A 20,238-nucleotide genomic window follows, 5' to 3' on the forward strand; every position below is an offset into this window, starting at 1 on the left:
CCAACTCTCCAAATTTAGGGATAGTATCCAATGCTCCACATTTTTTCAAAGAACCAACCCACCTGCTCCTCGTTAGTATAGTGGTGAGTATCCCCGCCTGTCACGCGGGAGACCGGGGTTCAATTCCCCGACGGGGAGGGAAAGACTGATTTTATTAGGGTGTACAATGTCACTGAGCCCACAAAGCGGGAAATATGCTTAGAATTAAAGATTTTTGATACGATATCTAGCCGTGGGGTTTTTTTCAGCATTGCAAGGCATTGGTTGTTCAGTGGTAGAATTCTCGCCTGCCACGCGGGAGGCCCGGGTTCGATTCCCGGCCAATGCAGGAACTTTTGAACAAGTCATTTTGACAAGTATGCAATCCCGTGAGGAAGAAATCTCTTTTGAGATTGCCAGGTCGACAGCAATCTCTGGTCATGGTAGAATTCTCAACTGACTCTTGAAAAGTCTGAGTTTGGGTTCACTTACCGTTTGGACATTTATGCATTCTCAGTAGACTTTTGTGAATCCATTGTAGATTTCCAGTGTGTGAGGTGATTTACTTTGTGCAAGGCTTTAGTTGTTAAATGGGAAGCGAATATCCAACAAGTCAGTGACAACTGTGTTGAGTTTGGCCTTTGTGACTATGTCCTGGGATTTTCCACACACACCTCTCCTTCTAACTACTATTATGTGGCTTGTGAGCGGTATAGAGCAAAATCGACTACATGTACGTGTCCATGAGGGTCTCAGCTTTCCATAGATGTGTCATAGTAGTCTCTAGCTCTAACCATTCAGTCTCTACAGATGTTTTTGTTGGAAGGGTTAACACCCAACTCTCCAAATTTAGGGATAGTATCCAATGCTCCACATTTTTTCAAAGAACCAACCCACCTGCTCCTCGTTAGTATAGTGGTGAGTATCCCCGCCTGTCACGCGGGAGACCGGGGTTCAATTCCCCGACGGGGAGGGAAAGACTGATTTTATTAGGGTGTACAATGTCACTGAGCCCACAAAGCGGGAAATATGCTTAGAATTAAAGATTTTTGATACGATATCTAGCCGTGGGGTTTTTTTCAGCATTGCAAGGCATTGGTTGTTCAGTGGTAGAATTCTCGCCTGCCACGCGGGAGGCCCGGTTTCGATTCCCGGCCAATGCAGGAACTTTTGAACAAGTCATTTTGACAAATATGCAACCCCGTGAGGAAGAAATCTCTTTTGAGATTGCCAGGTCGACAGCAATCTCTGGTCATGGTAGAATTCTCAACTGACTCTTGAAAAGTCTGAGTTTGGGCTCACTTACCGTTTGGACATTTATGCATTCTCAGTAGACTTTTGTGAATCCATTGTAGATTTCCAGTGTGTGAGGTGATTTACTTTGTGCAAGGCTTTAGTTGTTAAATGGGAAGCGAATATCCAACAAGTCAGTGACAACTGTGTTGAGTTTGGCCTTTGTGACTATGTCCTGGGATTTTCCACACACACCTCTCCTTCTAACTACTATTATGTGGCTTGTGAGCGGTATAGAGCAAAATCGACTACATGTACGTGTCCATGAGGGTCTCAGCTTTCCATAGATGTGTCATAGTAGTCTCTAGCTCTAACCATTCAGTCTCTACAGATGTTTTTGTTGGAAGGGTTAACACCCAACTCTCCAAATTTAGGGATAGTATCCAATGCTCCACATTTTTTCAAAGAACCAACCCACCTGCTCCTCGTTAGTATAGTGGTGAGTATCCCCGCCTGTCACGCGGGAGACCGGGGTTCAATTCCCCGACGGGGAGGGAAAGACTGATTTTATTAGGGTGTACAATGTCACTGAGCCCACAAAGCGGGAAATATGCTTAGAATTAAAGATTTTTGATACGATATCTAGCCGTGGGGTTTTTTTCAGCATTGCAAGGCATTGGTTGTTCAGTGGTAGAATTCTCGCCTGCCACGCGGGAGGCCCGGTTTCGATTCCCGGCCAATGCAGGAACTTTTGAACAAGTCATTTTGACAAATATGCAACCCCGTGAGGAAGAAATCTCTTTTGAGATTGCCAGGTCGACAGCAATCTCTGGTCATGGTAGAATTCTCAACTGACTCTTGAAAAGTCTGAGTTTGGGCTCACTTACCGTTTGGACATTTATGCATTCTCAGTAGACTTTTGTGAATCCATTGTAGATTTCCAGTGTGTGAGGTGATTTACTTTGTGCAAGGCTTTAGTTGTTAAATGGGAAGCGAATATCCAACAAGTCAGTGACAACTGTGTTGAGTTTGGCCTTTGTGACTATGTCCTGGGATTTTCCACACACACCTCTCCTTCTAACTACTATTATGTGGCTTGTGAGCGGTATAGAGCAAAATCGACTACATGTACGTGTCCATGAGGGTCTCAGCTTTCCATAGATGTGTCATAGTAGTCTCTAGCTCTAACCATTCAGTCTCTACAGATGTTTTTGTTGGAAGGGTTAACACCCAACTCTCCAAATTTAGGGATAGTATCCAATGCTCCACATTTTTTCAAAGAACCAACCCACCTGCTCCTCGTTAGTATAGTGGTGAGTATCCCCGCCTGTCACGCGGGAGACCGGGGTTCAATTCCCCGACGGGGAGGGAAAGACTGATTTTATTAGGGTGTACAATGTCACTGAGCCCACAAAGCGGGAAATATGCTTAGAATTAAAGATTTTTGATACGATATCTAGCCGTGGGGTTTTTTTCAGCATTGCAAGGCATTGGTTGTTCAGTGGTAGAATTCTCGCCTGCCACGCGGGAGGCCCGGTTTCGATTCCCGGCCAATGCAGGAACTTTTGAACAAGTCATTTTGACAAATATGCAACCCCGTGAGGAAGAAATCTCTTTTGAGATTGCCAGGTCGACAGCAATCTCTGGTCATGGTAGAATTCTCAACTGACTCTTGAAAAGTCTGAGTTTGGGCTCACTTACCGTTTGGACATTTATGCATTCTCAGTAGACTTTTGTGAATCCATTGTAGATTTCCAGTGTGTGAGGTGATTTACTTTGTGCAAGGCTTTAGTTGTTAAATGGGAAGCGAATATCCAACAAGTCAGTGACAACTGTGTTGAGTTTGGCCTTTGTGACTATGTCCTGGGATTTTCCACACACACCTCTCCTTCTAACTACTATTATGTGGCTTGTGAGCGGTATAGAGCAAAATCGACTACATGTACGTGTCCATGAGGGTCTCAGCTTTCCATAGATGTGTCATAGTAGTCTCTAGCTCTAACCATTCAGTCTCTACAGATGTTTTTGTTGGAAGGGTTAACACCCAACTCTCCAAATTTAGGGATAGTATCCAATGCTCCACATTTTTTCAAAGAACCAACCCACCTGCTCCTCGTTAGTATAGTGGTGAGTATCCCCGCCTGTCACGCGGGAGACCGGGGTTCAATTCCCCGACGGGGAGGGAAAGACTGATTTTATTAGGGTGTACAATGTCACTGAGCCCACAAAGCGGGAAATATGCTTAGAATTAAAGATTTTTGATACGATATCTAGCCGTGGGGTTTTTTTCAGCATTGCAAGGCATTGGTTGTTCAGTGGTAGAATTCTCGCCTGCCACGCGGGAGGCCCGGTTTCGATTCCCGGCCAATGCAGGAACTTTTGAACAAGTCATTTTGACAAATATGCAACCCCGTGAGGAAGAAATCTCTTTTGAGATTGCCAGGTCGACAGCAATCTCTGGTCATGGTAGAATTCTCAACTGACTCTTGAAAAGTCTGAGTTTGGGTTCACTTACCGTTTGGACATTTATGCATTCTCAGTAGACTTTTGTGAATCCATTGTAGATTTCCAGTGTGTTAGGTGATTTACTTTGTGCAAGGCTTTAGTTGTTAAATGGGAAGCGAATATCCAACAAGTCAGTGACAACTGTGTTGAGTTTGGCCTTTGTGACTATGTCCTGGGATTTTCCACACACACCTCTCCTTCTAACTACTATTATGTGGCTTGTGAGCGGTATAGAGCAAAATCGACTACATGTACGTGTCCGTGAGGGTCTCAGCTTTCCATAGATGTGTCATAGTAGTCTCTAGCTCTAACCATTCAGTCTCTACAGATGTTTTTGTTGGAAGGGTTAACACCCAACTCTCCAAATTTAGGGATAGTATCCAATGCTCCACATTTTTTCAAAGAACCAACCCACCTGCTCCTCGTTAGTATAGTGGTGAGTATCCCCGCCTGTCACGCGGGAGACCGGGGTTCAATTCCCCGACGGGGAGGGAAAGACTGATTTTATTAGGGTGTACAATGTCACTGAGCCCACAAAGCGGGAAATATGCTTAGAATTAAAGATTTTTGATACAATATCTAGCCGTGGGGTTTTTTTCAGCATTGCAAGGCATTGGTTGTTCAGTGGTAGAATTCTCGCCTGCCACGCGGGAGGCCCGGGTTCGATTCCCGGCCAATGCAGGAACTTTTGAACAAGTCATTTTGACAAATATGCAACCCCGTGAGGAAGAAATCTCTTTTGAGATTGCCAGGTCGACAGCAATCTCTGGTCATGGTAGAATTCTCAACTGACTCTTGAAAAGTCTGAGTTTGGGTTCACTTACCGTTTGGACATTTATGCATTCTCAGTAGACTTTTGTGAATCCATTGTAGATTTCCAGTGTGTGAGGTGATTTACTTTGTGCAAGGCTTTAGTTGTTAAATGGGAAGCGAATATCCAACAAGTCAGTGACAACTGTGTTGAGTTTGGCCTTTGTGACTATGTCCTGGGATTTTCCACACACACCTCTCCTTCTAACTACTATTATGTGGCTTGTGAGCGGTATAGAGCAAAATCGACTACATGTACGTGTCCATGAGGGTCTCAGCTTTCCATAGATGTGTCATAGTAGTCTCTAGCTCTAACCATTCAGTCTCTACAGATGTTTTTGTTGGAAGGGTTAACACCCAACTCTCCAAATTTAGGGATAGTATCCAATGCTCCACATTTTTTCAAAGAACCAACCCACCTGCTCCTCGTTAGTATAGTGGTGAGTATCCCCGCCTGTCACGCGGGAGACCGGGGTTCAATTCCCCGACGGGGAGGGAAAGACTGATTTTATTAGGGTGTACAATGTCACTGAGCCCACAAAGCGGGAAATATGCTTAGAATTAAAGATTTTTGATACGATATCTAGCCGTGGGGTTTTTTTCAGCATTGCAAGGCATTGGTTGTTCAGTGGTAGAATTCTCGCCTGCCACGCGGGAGGCCCGGTTTCGATTCCCGGCCAATGCAGGAACTTTTGAACAAGTCATTTTGACAAATATGCAACCCCGTGAGGAAGAAATCTCTTTTGAGATTGCCAGGTCGACAGCAATCTCTGGTCATGGTAGAATTCTCAACTGACTCTTGAAAAGTCTGAGTTTGGGTTCACTTACCGTTTGGACATTTATGCATTCTCAGTAGACTTTTGTGAATCCATTGTAGATTTCCAGTGTGTTAGGTGATTTACTTTGTGCAAGGCTTTAGTTGTTAAATGGGAAGCGAATATCCAACAAGTCAGTGACAACTGTGTTGAGTTTGGCCTTTGTGACTATGTCCTGGGATTTTCCACACACACCTCTCCTTCTAACTACTATTATGTGGCTTGTGAGCGGTATAGAGCAAAATCGACTACATGTACGTGTCCATGAGGGTCTCAGCTTTCCATAGATGTGTCATAGTAGTCTCTAGCTCTAACCATTCAGTCTCTACAGATGTTTTTGTTGGAAGGGTTAACACCCAACTCTCCAAATTTAGGGATAGTATCCAATGCTCCACATTTTTTCAAAGAACCAACCCACCTGCTCCTCGTTAGTATAGTGGTGAGTATCCCCGCCTGTCACGCGGGAGACCGGGGTTCAATTCCCCGACGGGGAGGGAAAGACTGATTTTATTAGGGTGTACAATGTCACTGAGCCCACAAAGCGGGAAATATGCTTAGAATTAAAGATTTTTGATACGATATCTAGCCGTGGGGTTTATTTCAGCATTGCAAGGCATTGGTTGTTCAGTGGTAGAATTCTCGCCTGCCACGCGGGAGGCCCGGGTTCGATTCCCGGCCAATGCAGGAACTTTTGAACAAGTCATTTTGACAAGTATGCAACCCCGTGAGGAAGAAATCTCTTTTGAGATTGCCAGGTCGACAGCAATCTCTGGTCATGGTAGAATTCTCAACTGACTCTTGAAAAGTCTGAGTTTGGGCTCACTTACCGTTTGGACATTTATGCATTCTCAGTAGACTTTTGTGAATCCATTGTAGATTTCCAGTGTGTGAGGTGATTTACTTTGTGCAAGGCTTTAGTTGTTAAATGGGAAGCGAATATCCAACAAGTCAGTGACAACTGTGTTGAGTTTGGCCTTTGTGACTATGTCCTGGGATTTTCCACACACACCTCTCCTTCTAACTACTATTATGTGGCTTGTGAGCGGTATAGAGCAACATCGACTACATGTACGTGTCCGTGAGGGTCTCAGCTTTCCATAGATGTGTCATAGTAGTCTCTAGCTCTAACCATTCAGTCTCTACAGATGTTTTTGTTGGAAGGGTTAACACCCAACTCTCCAAATTTAGGGATAGTATCCAATGCTCCACATTTTTTCAAAGAACCAACCCACCTGCTCCTTGTTAGTATAGTGGTGAGTATCCCCGCCTGTCACGCGGGAGACCGGGGTTCAATTCCCCGACGGGGAGGGAAAGACTGATTTTATTAGGGTGTACAATGTCACTGAGCCCACAAAGCGGGAAATATGCTTAGAATTAAAGATTTTTGATACGATATCTAGCCGTGGGGTTTATTTCAGCATTGCAAGGCATTGGTTGTTCAGTGGTAGAATTCTCGCCTGCCACGCGGGAGGCCCGGGTTCGATTCCCGGCCAATGCAGGAACTTTTGAACAAGTCATTTTGACAAGTATGCAACCCCGTGAGGAAGAAATCTCTTTTGAGATTGCCAGGTCGACAGCAATCTCTGGTCATGGTAGAATTCTCAACTGACTCTTGAAAAGTCTGAGTTTGGGCTCACTTACCGTTTGGACATTTATGCATTCTCAGTAGACTTTTGTGAATCCATTGTAGATTTCCAGTGTGTGAGGTGATTTACTTTGTGCAAGGCTTTAGTTGTTAAATGGGAAGCGAATATCCAACAAGTCAGTGACAACTGTGTTGAGTTTGGCCTTTGTGACTATGTCCTGGGATTTTCCACACACACCTCTCCTTCTAACTACTATTATGTGGCTTGTGAGCGGTATAGAGCAAAATCGACTACATGTACGTGTCCATGAGGGTCTCAGCTTTCCATAGATGTGTCATAGTAGTCTCTAGCTCTAACCATTCAGTCTCTACAGATGTTTTTGTTGGAAGGGTTAACACCCAACTCTCCAAATTTAGGGATAGTATCCAATGCTCCACATTTTTTCAAAGAACCAACCCACCTGCTCCTCGTTAGTATAGTGGTGAGTATCCCCGCCTGTCACGCGGGAGACCGGGGTTCAATTCCCCGACGGGGAGGGAAAGACTGATTTTATTAGGGTGTACAATGTCACTGAGCCCACAAAGCGGGAAATATGCTTAGAATTAAAGATTTTTGATACGATATCTAGCCGTGGGGTTTTTTTCAGCATTGCAAGGCATTGGTTGTTCAGTGGTAGAATTCTCGCCTGCCACGCGGGAGGCCCGGTTTCGATTCCCGGCCAATGCAGGAACTTTTGAACAAGTCATTTTGACAAATATGCAACCCCGTGAGGAAGAAATCTCTTTTGAGATTGCCAGGTCGACAGCAATCTCTGGTCATGGTAGAATTCTCAACTGACTCTTGAAAAGTCTGAGTTTGGGCTCACTTACCGTTTGGACATTTATGCATTCTCAGTAGACTTTTGTGAATCCATTGTAGATTTCCAGTGTGTGAGGTGATTTACTTTGTGCAAGGCTTTAGTTGTTAAATGGGAAGCGAATATCCAACAAGTCAGTGACAACTGTGTTGAGTTTGGCCTTTGTGACTATGTCCTGGGATTTTCCACACACACCTCTCCTTCTAACTACTATTATGTGGCTTGTGAGCGGTATAGAGCAAAATCGACTACATGTACGTGTCCATGAGGGTCTCAGCTTTCCATAGATGTGTCATAGTAGTCTCTAGCTCTAACCATTCAGTCTCTACAGATGTTTTTGTTGGAAGGGTTAACACCCAACTCTCCAAATTTAGGGATAGTATCCAATGCTCCACATTTTTTCAAAGAACCAACCCACCTGCTCCTCGTTAGTATAGTGGTGAGTATCCCCGCCTGTCACGCGGGAGACCGGGGTTCAATTCCCCGACGGGGAGGGAAAGACTGATTTTATTAGGGTGTACAATGTCACTGAGCCCACAAAGCGGGAAATATGCTTAGAATTAAAGATTTTTGATACGATATCTAGCCGTGGGGTTTTTTTCAGCATTGCAAGGCATTGGTTGTTCAGTGGTAGAATTCTCGCCTGCCACGCGGGAGGCCCGGTTTCGATTCCCGGCCAATGCAGGAACTTTTGAACAAGTCATTTTGACAAATATGCAACCCCGTGAGGAAGAAATCTCTTTTGAGATTGCCAGGTCGACAGCAATCTCTGGTCATGGTAGAATTCTCAACTGACTCTTGAAAAGTCTGAGTTTGGGTTCACTTACCGTTTGGACATTTATGCATTCTCAGTAGACTTTTGTGAATCCATTGTAGATTTCCAGTGTGTTAGGTGATTTACTTTGTGCAAGGCTTTAGTTGTTAAATGGGAAGCGAATATCCAACAAGTCAGTGACAACTGTGTTGAGTTTGGCCTTTGTGACTATGTCCTGGGATTTTCCACACACACCTCTCCTTCTAACTACTATTATGTGGCTTGTGAGCGGTATAGAGCAAAATCGACTACATGTACGTGTCCGTGAGGGTCTCAGCTTTCCATAGATGTGTCATAGTAGTCTCTAGCTCTAACCATTCAGTCTCTACAGATGTTTTTGTTGGAAGGGTTAACACCCAACTCTCCAAATTTAGGGATAGTATCCAATGCTCCACATTTTTTCAAAGAACCAACCCACCTGCTCCTCGTTAGTATAGTGGTGAGTATCCCCGCCTGTCACGCGGGAGACCGGGGTTCAATTCCCCGACGGGGAGGGAAAGACTGATTTTATTAGGGTGTACAATGTCACTGAGCCCACAAAGCGGGAAATATGCTTAGAATTAAAGATTTTTGATACGATATCTAGCCGTGGGGGTTTTTTCAGCATTGCAAGGCATTGGTTGTTCAGTGGTAGAATTCTCGCCTGCCACGCGGGAGGCCCGGGTTCGATTCCCGGCCAATGCAGGAACTTTTGAACAAGTCATTTTGACAAATATGCAACCCCGTGAGGAAGAAATCTCTTTTGAGATTGCCAGGTCGACAGCAATCTCTGGTCATGGTAGAATTCTCAACTGACTCTTGAAAAGTCTGAGTTTGGGTTCACTTACCGTTTGGACATTTATGCATTCTCAGTAGACTTTTGTGAATCCATTGTAGATTTCCAGTGTGTGAGGTGATTTACTTTGTGCAAGGCTTTAGTTGTTAAATGGGAAGCGAATATCCAACAAGTCAGTGACAACTGTGTTGAGTTTGGCCTTTGTGACTATGTCCTGGGATTTTCCACACACACCTCTCCTTCTAACTACTATTATGTGGCTTGTGAGCGGTATAGAGCAAAATCGACTACATGTACGTGTCCATGAGGGTCTCAGCTTTCCATAGATGTGTCATAGTAGTCTCTAGCTCTAACCATTCAGTCTCTACAGATGTTTTTGTTGGAAGGGTTAACACCCAACTCTCCAAATTTAGGGATAGTATCCAATGCTCCACATTTTTTCAAAGAACCAACCCACCTGCTCCTCGTTAGTATAGTGGTGAGTATCCCCGCCTGTCACGCGGGAGACCGGGGTTCAATTCCCCGACGGGGAGGGAAAGACTGATTTTATTAGGGTGTACAATGTCACTGAGCCCACAAAGCGGGAAATATGCTTAGAATTAAAGATTTTTGATACGATATCTAGCCGTGGGGTTTTTTTCAGCATTGCAAGGCATTGGTTGTTCAGTGGTAGAATTCTCGCCTGCCACGCGGGAGGCCCGGTTTCGATTCCCGGCCAATGCAGGAACTTTTGAACAAGTCATTTTGACAAATATGCAACCCCGTGAGGAAGAAATCTCTTTTGAGATTGCCAGGTCGACAGCAATCTCTGGTCATGGTAGAATTCTCAACTGACTCTTGAAAAGTCTGAGTTTGGGTTCACTTACCGTTTGGACATTTATGCATTCTCAGTAGACTTTTGTGAATCCATTGTAGATTTCCAGTGTGTTAGGTGATTTACTTTGTGCAAGGCTTTAGTTGTTAAATGGGAAGCGAATATCCAACAAGTCAGTGACAACTGTGTTGAGTTTGGCCTTTGTGACTATGTCCTGGGATTTTCCACACACACCTCTCCTTCTAACTACTATTATGTGGCTTGTGAGCGGTATAGAGCAAAATCGACTACATGTACGTGTCCGTGAGGGTCTCAGCTTTCCATAGATGTGTCATAGTAGTCTCTAGCTCTAACCATTCAGTCTCTACAGATGTTTTTGTTGGAAGGGTTAACACCCAACTCTCCAAATTTAGGGATAGTATCCAATGCTCCACATTTTTTCAAAGAACCAACCCACCTGCTCCTCGTTAGTATAGTGGTGAGTATCCCCGCCTGTCACGCGGGAGACCGGGGTTCAATTCCCCGACGGGGAGGGAAAGACTGATTTTATTAGGGTGTACAATGTCACTGAGCCCACAAAGCGGGAAATATGCTTAGAATTAAAGATTTTTGATACGATATCTAGCCGTGGGGGTTTTTTCAGCATTGCAAGGCATTGGTTGTTCAGTGGTAGAATTCTCGCCTGCCACGCGGGAGGCCCGGGTTCGATTCCCGGCCAATGCAGGAACTTTTGAACAAGTCATTTTGACAAATATGCAACCCCGTGAGGAAGAAATCTCTTTTGAGATTGCCAGGTCGACAGCAATCTCTGGTCATGGTAGAATTCTCAACTGACTCTTGAAAAGTCTGAGTTTGGGTTCACTTACCGTTTGGACATTTATGCATTCTCAGTAGACTTTTGTGAATCCATTGTAGATTTCCAGTGTGTGAGGTGATTTACTTTGTGCAAGGCTTTAGTTGTTAAATGGGAAGCGAATATCCAACAAGTCAGTGACAACTGTGTTGAGTTTGGCCTTTGTGACTATGTCCTGGGATTTTCCACACACACCTCTCCTTCTAACTACTATTATGTGGCTTGTGAGCGGTATAGAGCAAAATCGACTACATGTACGTGTCCATGAGGGTCTCAGCTTTCCATAGATGTGTCATAGTAGTCTCTAGCTCTAACCATTCAGTCTCTACAGATGTTTTTGTTGGAAGGGTTAACACCCAACTCTCCAAATTTAGGGATAGTATCCAATGCTCCACATTTTTTCAAAGAACCAACCCACCTGCTCCTCGTTAGTATAGTGGTGAGTATCCCCGCCTGTCACGCGGGAGACCGGGGTTCAATTCCCCGACGGGGAGGGAAAGACTGATTTTATTAGGGTGTACAATGTCACTGAGCCCACAAAGCGGGAAATATGCTTAGAATTAAAGATTTTTGATACGATATCTAGCCGTGGGGGTTTTTTCAGCATTGCAAGGCATTGGTTGTTCAGTGGTAGAATTCTCGCCTGCCACGCGGGAGGCCCGGGTTCGATTCCCGGCCAATGCAGGAACTTTTGAACAAGTCATTTTGACAAATATGCAACCCCGTGAGGAAGAAATCTCTTTTGAGATTGCCAGGTCGACAGCAATCTCTGGTCATGGTAGAATTCTCAACTGACTCTTGAAAAGTCTGAGTTTGGGTTCACTTACCGTTTGGACATTTATGCATTCTCAGTAGACTTTTGTGAATCCATTGTAGATTTCCAGTGTGTGAGGTGATTTACTTTGTGCAAGGCTTTAGTTGTTAAATGGGAAGCGAATATCCAACAAGTCAGTGACAACTGTGTTGAGTTTGGCCTTTGTGACTATGTCCTGGGATTTTCCACACACACCTCTCCTTCTAACTACTATTATGTGGCTTGTGAGCGGTATAGAGCAAAATCGACTACATGTACGTGTCCATGAGGGTCTCAGCTTTCCATAGATGTGTCATAGTAGTCTCTAGCTCTAACCATTCAGTCTCTACAGATGTTTTTGTTGGAAGGGTTAACACCCAACTCTCCAAATTTAGGGATAGTATCCAATGCTCCACATTTTTTCAAAGAACCAACCCACCTGCTCCTCGTTAGTATAGTGGTGAGTATCCCCGCCTGTCACGCGGGAGACCGGGGTTCAATTCCCCGACGGGGAGGGAAAGACTGATTTTATTAGGGTGTACAATGTCACTGAGCCCACAAAGCGGGAAATATGCTTAGAATTAAAGATTTTTGATACGATATCTAGCCGTGGGGTTTTTTTCAGCATTGCAAGGCATTGGTTGTTCAGTGGTAGAATTCTCGCCTGCCACGCGGGAGGCCCGGGTTCGATTCCCGGCCAATGCAGGAACTTTTGAACAAGTCATTTTGACAAATATGCAACCCCGTGAGGAAGAAATCTCTTTTGAGATTGCCAGGTCGACAGCAATCTCTGGTCATGGTAGAATTCTCAACTGACTCTTGAAAAGTCTGAGTTTGGGTTCACTTACCGTTTGGACATTTATGCATTCTCAGTAGACTTTTGTGAATCCATTGTAGATTTCCAGTGTGTGAGGTGATTTACTTTGTGCAAGGCTTTAGTTGTTAAATGGGAAGCGAATATCCAACAAGTCAGTGACAACTGTGTTGAGTTTGGCCTTTGTGACTATGTCCTGGGATTTTCCACACACACCTCTCCTTCTAACTACTATTATGTGGCTTGTGAGCGGTATAGAGCAAAATCGACTACATGTACGTGTCCATGAGGGTCTCAGCTTTCCATAGATGTGTCATAGTAGTCTCTAGCTCTAACCATTCAGTCTCTACAGATGTTTTTGTTGGAAGGGTTAACACCCAACTCTCCAAATTTAGGGATAGTATCCAATGCTCCACATTTTTTCAAAGAACCAACCCACCTGCTCCTCGTTAGTATAGTGGTGAGTATCCCCGCCTGTCACGCGGGAGACCGGGGTTCAATTCCCCGACGGGGAGGGAAAGACTGATTTTATTAGGGTGTACAATGTCACTGAGCCCACAAAGCGGGAAATATGCTTAGAATTAAAGATTTTTGATACGATATCTAGCCGTGGGGTTTTTTTCAGCATTGCAAGGCATTGGTTGTTCAGTGGTAGAATTCTCGCCTGCCACGCGGGAGGCCCGGTTTCGATTCCCGGCCAATGCAGGAACTTTTGAACAAGTCATTTTGACAAATATGCAACCCCGTGAGGAAGAAATCTCTTTTGAGATTGCCAGGTCGACAGCAATCTCTGGTCATGGTAGAATTCTCAACTGACTCTTGAAAAGTCTGAGTTTGGGTTCACTTACCGTTTGGACATTTATGCATTCTCAGTAGACTTTTGTGAATCCATTGTAGATTTCCAGTGTGTTAGGTGATTTACTTTGTGCAAGGCTTTAGTTGTTAAATGGGAAGCGAATATCCAACAAGTCAGTGACAACTGTGTTGAGTTTGGCCTTTGTGACTATGTCCTGGGATTTTCCACACACACCTCTCCTTCTAACTACTATTATGTGGCTTGTGAGCGGTATAGAGCAAAATCGACTACATGTACGTGTCCATGAGGGTCTCAGCTTTCCATAGATGTGTCATAGTAGTCTCTAGCTCTAACCATTCAGTCTCTACAGATGTTTTTGTTGGAAGGGTTAACACCCAACTCTCCAAATTTAGGGATAGTATCCAATGCTCCACATTTTTTCAAAGAACCAACCCACCTGCTCCTTGTTAGTATAGTGGTGAGTATCCCCGCCTGTCACGCGGGAGACCGGGGTTCAATTCCCCGACGGGAGGGAAAGACTGATTTTATTAGGGTGTACAATGTCACTGAGCCCACAAAGCGGGAAATATGCTTAGAATTAAAGATTTTTGATACGATATCTAGCCGTGGGGTTTATTTCAGCATTGCAAGGCATTGGTTGTTCAGTGGTAGAATTCTCGCCTGCCACGCGGGAGGCCCGGGTTCGATTCCCGGCCAATGCAGGAACTTTTGAACAAGTCATTTTGACAAGTATGCAACCCCGTGAGGAAGAAATCTCTTTTGAGATTGCCAGGTCGACAGCAATCTCTGGTCATGGTAGAATTCTCAACTGACTCTTGAAAAGTCTGAGTTTGGGCTCACTTACCGTTTGGACATTTATGCATTCTCAGTAGACTTTTGTGAATCCATTGTAGATTTCCAGTGTGTGAGGTGATTTACTTTGTGCAAGGCTTTAGTTGTTAAATGGGAAGCGAATATCCAACAAGTCAGTGACAACTGTGTTGAGTTTGGCCTTTGTGACTATGTCCTGGGATTTTCCACACACACCTCTCCTTCTAACTACTATTATGTGGCTTGTGAGCGGTATAGAGCAAAACCGACTACATGTACGTGTCCGTGAGGGTCTCAGCTTTCCATAGATGTGTCATAGTAGTCTCTAGCTCTAACCATTCAGTCTCTACAGATGTTTTTGTTGGAAGGGTTAACACCCAACTCTCCAAATTTAGGGATAGTATCCAATGCTCCACATTTTTTCAAAGAACCAACCCACCTGCTCCTTGTTAGTATAGTGGTGAGTATCCCCGCCTGTCACGCGGGAGACCGGGGTTCAATTCCCCGACGGGAGGGAAAGACTGATTTTATTAGGGTGTACAATGTCACTGAGCCCACAAAGCGGGAAATATGCTTAGAATTAAAGATTTTTGATACGATATCTAGCCGTGGGGTTTATTTCAGCATTGCAAGGCATTGGTTGTTCAGTGGTAGAATTCTCGCCTGCCACGCGGGAGGCCCGGGTTCGATTCCCGGCCAATGCAGGAACTTTTGAACAAGTCATTTTGACAAGTATGCAACCCCGTGAGGAAGAAATCTCTTTTGAGATTGCCAGGTCGACAGCAATCTCTGGTCATGGTAGAATTCTCAACTGACTCTTGAAAAGTCTGAGTTTGGGCTCACTTACCGTTTGGACATTTATGCATTCTCAGTAGACTTTTGTGAATCCATTGTAGATTTCCAGTGTGTGAGGTGATTTACTTTGTGCAAGGCTTTAGTTGTTAAATGGGAAGCGAATATCCAACAAGTCAGTGACAACTGTGTTGAGTTTGGCCTTTGTGACTATGTCCTGGGATTTTCCACACACACCTCTCCTTCTAACTACTATTATGTGGCTTGTGAGCGGTATAGAGCAAAACCGACTACATGTACGTGTCCGTGAGGGTCTCAGCTTTCCATAGATGTGTCATAGTAGTCTCTAGCTCTAACCATTCAGTCTCTACAGATGTTTTTGTTGGAAGGGTTAACACCCAACTCTCCAAATTTAGGGATAGTATCCAATGCTCCACATTTTTTCAAAGAACCAACCCACCTGCTCCTCGTTAGTATAGTGGTGAGTATCCCCGCCTGTCACGCGGGAGACCGGGGTTCAATTCCCCGACGGGGAGGGAAAGACTGATTTTATTAGGGTGTACAATGTCACTGAGCCCACAAAGCGGGAAATATGCTTAGAATTAAAGATTTTTGATACGATATCTAGCCGTGGGGTTTTTTTCAGCATTGCAAGGCATTGGTTGTTCAGTGGTAGAATTCTCGCCTGCCACGCGGGAGGCCCGGGTTCGATTCCCGGCCAATGCAGGAACTTTTGAACAAGTCATTTTGACAAGTATGCAATCCCGTGAGGAAGAAATCTCTTTTGAGATTGCCAGGTCGACAGCAATCTCTGGTCATGGTAGAATTCTCAACTGACTCTTGAAAAGTCTGAGTTTGGGTTCACTTACCGTTTGGACATTTATGCATTCTCAGTAGACTTTTGTGAATCCATTGTAGATTTCCAGTGTGTGAGGTGATTTACTTTGTGCAAGGCTTTAGTTGTTAAATGGGAAGCGAATATCCAACAAGTCAGTGACAACTGTGTTGAGTTTGGCCTTTGTGACTATGTCCTGGGATTTTCCACACACACCTCTCCTTCTAACTACTATTATGTGGCTTGTGAGCGGTATAGAGCAAAATCGACTACATGTACGTGTCCGTGAGGGTCTCAGCTTTCCATAGATGTGTCATAGTAGTCTCTAGCTCTAACCATTCAGTCTCTACAGATGTTTTTGTTGGAAGGGTTAACACCCAACTCTCCAAATTTAGGGATAGTATCCAATGCTCCACATTTTTTCAAAGAACCAACCCACCTGCTCCTCGTTAGTATAGTGGTGAGTATCCCCGCCTGTCACGCGGGAGACCGGGGTTCAATTCCCCGACGGGGAGGGAAAGACTGATTTTATTAGGGTGTACAATGTCACTGAGCCCACAAAGCGGGAAATATGCTTAGAATTAAAGATTTTTGATACGATATCTAGCCGTGGGGTTTATTTCAGCATTGCAAGGCATTGGTTGTTCAGTGGTAGAATTCTCGCCTGCCACGCGGGAGGCCCGGGTTCGATTCCCGGCCAATGCAGGAACTTTTGAACAAGTCATTTTGACAAGTATGCAACCCCGTGAGGAAGAAATCTCTTTTGAGATTGCCAGGTCGACAGCAATCTCTGGTCATGGTAGAATTCTCAACTGACTCTTGAAAAGTCTGAGTTTGGGCTCACTTACCGTTTGGACATTTATGCATTCTCAGTAGACTTTTGTGAATCCATTGTAGATTTCCAGTGTGTGAGGTGATTTACTTTGTGCAAGGCTTTAGTTGTTAAATGGGAAGCGAATATCCAACAAGTCAGTGACAACTGTGTTGAGTTTGGCCTTTGTGACTATGTCCTGGGATTTTCCACACACACCTCTCCTTCTAACTACTATTATGTGGCTTGTGAGCGGTATAGAGCAAAACCGACTACATGTACGTGTCCGTGAGGGTCTCAGCTTTCCATAGATGTGTCATAGTAGTCTCTAGCTCTAACCATTCAGTCTCTACAGATGTTTTTGTTGGAAGGGTTAACACCCAACTCTCCAAATTTAGGGATAGTATCCAATGCTCCACATTTTTTCAAAGAACCAACCCACCTGCTCCTTGTTAGTATAGTGGTGAGTATCCCCGCCTGTCACGCGGGAGACCGGGGTTCAATTCCCCGACGGGGAGGGAAAGACTGATTTTATTAGGGTGTACAATCTCACTGAGCCCACAAAGCGGGAAATATGCTTAGAATTAAAGATTTTTGATACGATATCTAGCCGTGGGGTTTTTTTCAGCATTGCAAGGCATTGGTTGTTCAGTGGTAGAATTCTCGCCTGCCACGCGGGAGGCCCGGGTTCGATTCCCGGCCAATGCAGGAACTTTTGAACAAGTCATTTTGACAAGTATGCAATCCCGTGAGGAAGAAATCTCTTTTGAGATTCCCAGGTCGACAGCAATCTCTGGTCATGGTAGAATTCTCAACTGACTCTTGAAAAGTCTGAGTTTGGGTTCACTTACCGTTTGGACATTTATGCATTCTCAGTAGACTTTTGTGAATCCATTGTAGATTTCCAGTGTGTGAGGTGATTTACTTTGTGCAAGGCTTTAGTTGTTAAATGGGAAGCGAATATCCAACAAGTCAGTGACAACTGTGTTGAGTTTGGCCTTTGTGACTATGTCCTGGGATTTTCCACACACACCTCTCCTTCTAACTACTATTATGTGGCTTGTGAGCGGTATAGAGCAAAATCGACTACATGTACGTGTCCATGAGGGTCTCAGCTTTCCATAGATGTGTCATAGTAGTCTCTAGCTCTAACCATTCAGTCTCTACAGATGTTTTTGTTGGAAGGGTTAACACCCAACTCTCCAAATTTAGGGATAGTATCCAATGCTCCACATTTTTTCAAAGAACCAACCCACCTGCTCCTCGTTAGTATAGTGGTGAGTATCCCCGCCTGTCACGCGGGAGACCGGGGTTCAATTCCCCGACGGGGAGGGAAAGACTGATTTTATTAGGGTGTACAATGTCACTGAGCCCACAAAGCGGGAAATATGCTTAGAATTAAAGATTTTTGATACGATATCTAGCCGTGGGGTTTTTTTCAGCATTGCAAGGCATTGGTTGTTCAGTGGTAGAATTCTCGCCTGCCACGCGGGAGGCCCGGGTTCGATTCCCGGCCAATGCAGGAACTTTTGAACAAGTCATTTTGACAAGTATGCAATCCCGTGAGGAAGAAATCTCTTTTGAGATTGCCAGGTCGACAGCAATCTCTGGTCATGGTAGAATTCTCAACTGACTCTTGAAAAGTCTGAGTTTGGGTTCACTTACCGTTTGGACATTTATGCATTCTCAGTAGACTTTTGTGAATCCATTGTAGATTTCCAGTGTGTGAGGTGATTTACTTTGTGCAAGGCTTTAGTTGTTAAATGGGAAGCGAATATCCAACAAGTCAGTGACAACTGTGTTGAGTTTGGCCTTTGTGACTATGTCCTGGGATTTTCCACACACACCTCTCCTTCTAACTACTATTATGTGGCTTGTGAGCGGTATAGAGCAAAATCGACTACATGTACGTGTCCGTGAGGGTCTCAGCTTTCCATAGATGTGTCATAGTAGTCTCTAGCTCTAACCATTCAGTCTCTACAGATGTTTTTGTTGGAAGGGTTAACACCCAACTCTCCAAATTTAGGGATAGTATCCAATGCTCCACATTTTTTCAAAGAACCAACCCACCTGCTCCTCGTTAGTATAGTGGTGAGTATCCCCGCCTGTCACGCGGGAGACCGGGGTTCAATTCCCCGACGGGGAGGGAAAGACTGATTTTATTAGGGTGTACAATGTCACTGAGCCCACAAAGCGGGAAATATGCTTAGAATTAAAGATTTTTGATACGATATCTAGCCGTGGGGTTTATTTCAGCATTGCAAGGCATTGGTTGTTCAGTGGTAGAATTCTCGCCTGCCACGCGGGAGGCCCGGGTTCGATTCCCGGCCAATGCAGGAACTTTTGAACAAGTCATTTTGACAAGTATGCAACCCCGTGAGGAAGAAATCTCTTTTGAGATTGCCAGGTCGACAGCAATCTCTGGTCATGGTAGAATTCTCAACTGACTCTTGAAAAGTCTGAGTTTGGGCTCACTTACCGTTTGGACATTTATGCATTCTCAGTAGACTTTTGTGAATCCATTGTAGATTTCCAGTGTGTGAGGTGATTTACTTTGTGCAAGGCTTTAGTTGTTAAATGGGAAGCGAATATCCAACAAGTCAGTGACAACTGTGTTGAGTTTGGCCTTTGTGACTATGTCCTGGGATTTTCCACACACACCTCTCCTTCTAACTACTATTATGTGGCTTGTGAGCGGTATAGAGCAAAACCGACTACATGTACGTGTCCGTGAGGGTCTCAGCTTTCCATAGATGTGTCATAGTAGTCTCTAGCTCTAACCATTCAGTCTCTACAGATGTTTTTGTTGGAAGGGTTAACACCCAACTCTCCAAATTTAGGGATAGTATCCAATGCTCCACATTTTTTCAAAGAACCAACCCACCTGCTCCTTGTTAGTATAGTGGTGAGTATCCCCGCCTGTCACGCGGGAGACCGGGGTTCAATTCCCCGACGGGGAGGGAAAGACTGATTTTATTAGGGTGTACAATGTCACTGAGCCCACAAAGCGGGAAATATGCTTAGAATTAAAGATTTTTGATACGATATCTAGCCGTGGGGTTTTTTTCAGCATTGCAAGGCATTGGTTGTTCAGTGGTAGAATTCTCGCCTGCCACGCGGGAGGCCCGGGTTCGATTCCCGGCCAATGCAGGAACTTTTGAACAAGTCATTTTGACAAGTATGCAATCCCGTGAGGAAGAAATCTCTTTTGAGATTCCCAGGTCGACAGCAATCTCTGGTCATGGTAGAATTCTCAACTGACTCTTGAAAAGTCTGAGTTTGGGTTCACTTACCGTTTGGACATTTATGCATTCTCAGTAGACTTTTGTGAATCCATTGTAGATTTCCAGTGTGTGAGGTGATTTACTTTGTGCAAGGCTTTAGTTGTTAAATGGGAAGCGAATATCCAACAAGTCAGTGACAACTGTGTTGAGTTTGGCCTTTGTGACTATGTCCTGGGATTTTCCACACACACCTCTCCTTCTAACTACTATTATGTGGCTTGTGAGCGGTATAGAGCAAAATC

The 20,238-nt window shown here is 44.5% G+C and overlaps 16 non-coding genes across 16 annotated transcripts; all 16 read left to right on the forward strand.

Annotated features, from left to right (window-relative positions):
• Window positions 1-257: 257 nt before the first annotated feature.
• trnag-gcc (transfer RNA glycine (anticodon GCC)) lies at window positions 258-328 on the forward strand. The gene has a single exon. It is a non-coding gene; the product is annotated as a tRNA-Gly (tRNA).
• Window positions 329-4,327: 3,999 nt separating this feature from the next.
• Window positions 4,328-4,398, forward strand: trnag-gcc (transfer RNA glycine (anticodon GCC)). Its single transcript has one exon. It is a non-coding gene; the product is annotated as a tRNA-Gly (tRNA).
• A 1,557-nt stretch (window positions 4,399-5,955) lies between these two features.
• On the forward strand, window positions 5,956-6,026 carry trnag-gcc (transfer RNA glycine (anticodon GCC)). The gene has a single exon. It is a non-coding gene; the product is annotated as a tRNA-Gly (tRNA).
• A 743-nt stretch (window positions 6,027-6,769) lies between these two features.
• trnag-gcc (transfer RNA glycine (anticodon GCC)) lies at window positions 6,770-6,840 on the forward strand. The gene has a single exon. It is a non-coding gene; the product is annotated as a tRNA-Gly (tRNA).
• Window positions 6,841-9,211: 2,371 nt separating this feature from the next.
• Window positions 9,212-9,282, forward strand: trnag-gcc (transfer RNA glycine (anticodon GCC)). Its single transcript has one exon. It is a non-coding gene; the product is annotated as a tRNA-Gly (tRNA).
• Window positions 9,283-10,839: 1,557 nt separating this feature from the next.
• trnag-gcc (transfer RNA glycine (anticodon GCC)) lies at window positions 10,840-10,910 on the forward strand. Its single transcript has one exon. It is a non-coding gene; the product is annotated as a tRNA-Gly (tRNA).
• A 743-nt stretch (window positions 10,911-11,653) lies between these two features.
• Window positions 11,654-11,724, forward strand: trnag-gcc (transfer RNA glycine (anticodon GCC)). The gene has a single exon. It is a non-coding gene; the product is annotated as a tRNA-Gly (tRNA).
• Window positions 11,725-12,467: 743 nt separating this feature from the next.
• On the forward strand, window positions 12,468-12,538 carry trnag-gcc (transfer RNA glycine (anticodon GCC)). The gene has a single exon. It is a non-coding gene; the product is annotated as a tRNA-Gly (tRNA).
• A 1,556-nt stretch (window positions 12,539-14,094) lies between these two features.
• Window positions 14,095-14,165, forward strand: trnag-gcc (transfer RNA glycine (anticodon GCC)). The gene has a single exon. It is a non-coding gene; the product is annotated as a tRNA-Gly (tRNA).
• Window positions 14,166-14,907: 742 nt separating this feature from the next.
• trnag-gcc (transfer RNA glycine (anticodon GCC)) lies at window positions 14,908-14,978 on the forward strand. Its single transcript has one exon. It is a non-coding gene; the product is annotated as a tRNA-Gly (tRNA).
• Window positions 14,979-15,721: 743 nt separating this feature from the next.
• trnag-gcc (transfer RNA glycine (anticodon GCC)) lies at window positions 15,722-15,792 on the forward strand. The gene has a single exon. It is a non-coding gene; the product is annotated as a tRNA-Gly (tRNA).
• A 743-nt stretch (window positions 15,793-16,535) lies between these two features.
• Window positions 16,536-16,606, forward strand: trnag-gcc (transfer RNA glycine (anticodon GCC)). Its single transcript has one exon. It is a non-coding gene; the product is annotated as a tRNA-Gly (tRNA).
• Window positions 16,607-17,349: 743 nt separating this feature from the next.
• Window positions 17,350-17,420, forward strand: trnag-gcc (transfer RNA glycine (anticodon GCC)). The gene has a single exon. It is a non-coding gene; the product is annotated as a tRNA-Gly (tRNA).
• A 743-nt stretch (window positions 17,421-18,163) lies between these two features.
• Window positions 18,164-18,234, forward strand: trnag-gcc (transfer RNA glycine (anticodon GCC)). The gene has a single exon. It is a non-coding gene; the product is annotated as a tRNA-Gly (tRNA).
• A 743-nt stretch (window positions 18,235-18,977) lies between these two features.
• Window positions 18,978-19,048, forward strand: trnag-gcc (transfer RNA glycine (anticodon GCC)). The gene has a single exon. It is a non-coding gene; the product is annotated as a tRNA-Gly (tRNA).
• A 743-nt stretch (window positions 19,049-19,791) lies between these two features.
• trnag-gcc (transfer RNA glycine (anticodon GCC)) lies at window positions 19,792-19,862 on the forward strand. Its single transcript has one exon. It is a non-coding gene; the product is annotated as a tRNA-Gly (tRNA).
• The last annotated feature ends 376 nt before the right edge of the window (window positions 19,863-20,238 follow it).

The sequence above is a fragment of the Salmo salar genome, chromosome 23, assembly GCF_965601325.2.
Source record: "Salmo salar chromosome 23, fSalSal1, whole genome shotgun sequence".
In the NCBI taxonomy this organism is placed as follows: Eukaryota; Metazoa; Chordata; class Actinopteri; order Salmoniformes; family Salmonidae; genus Salmo; species Salmo salar.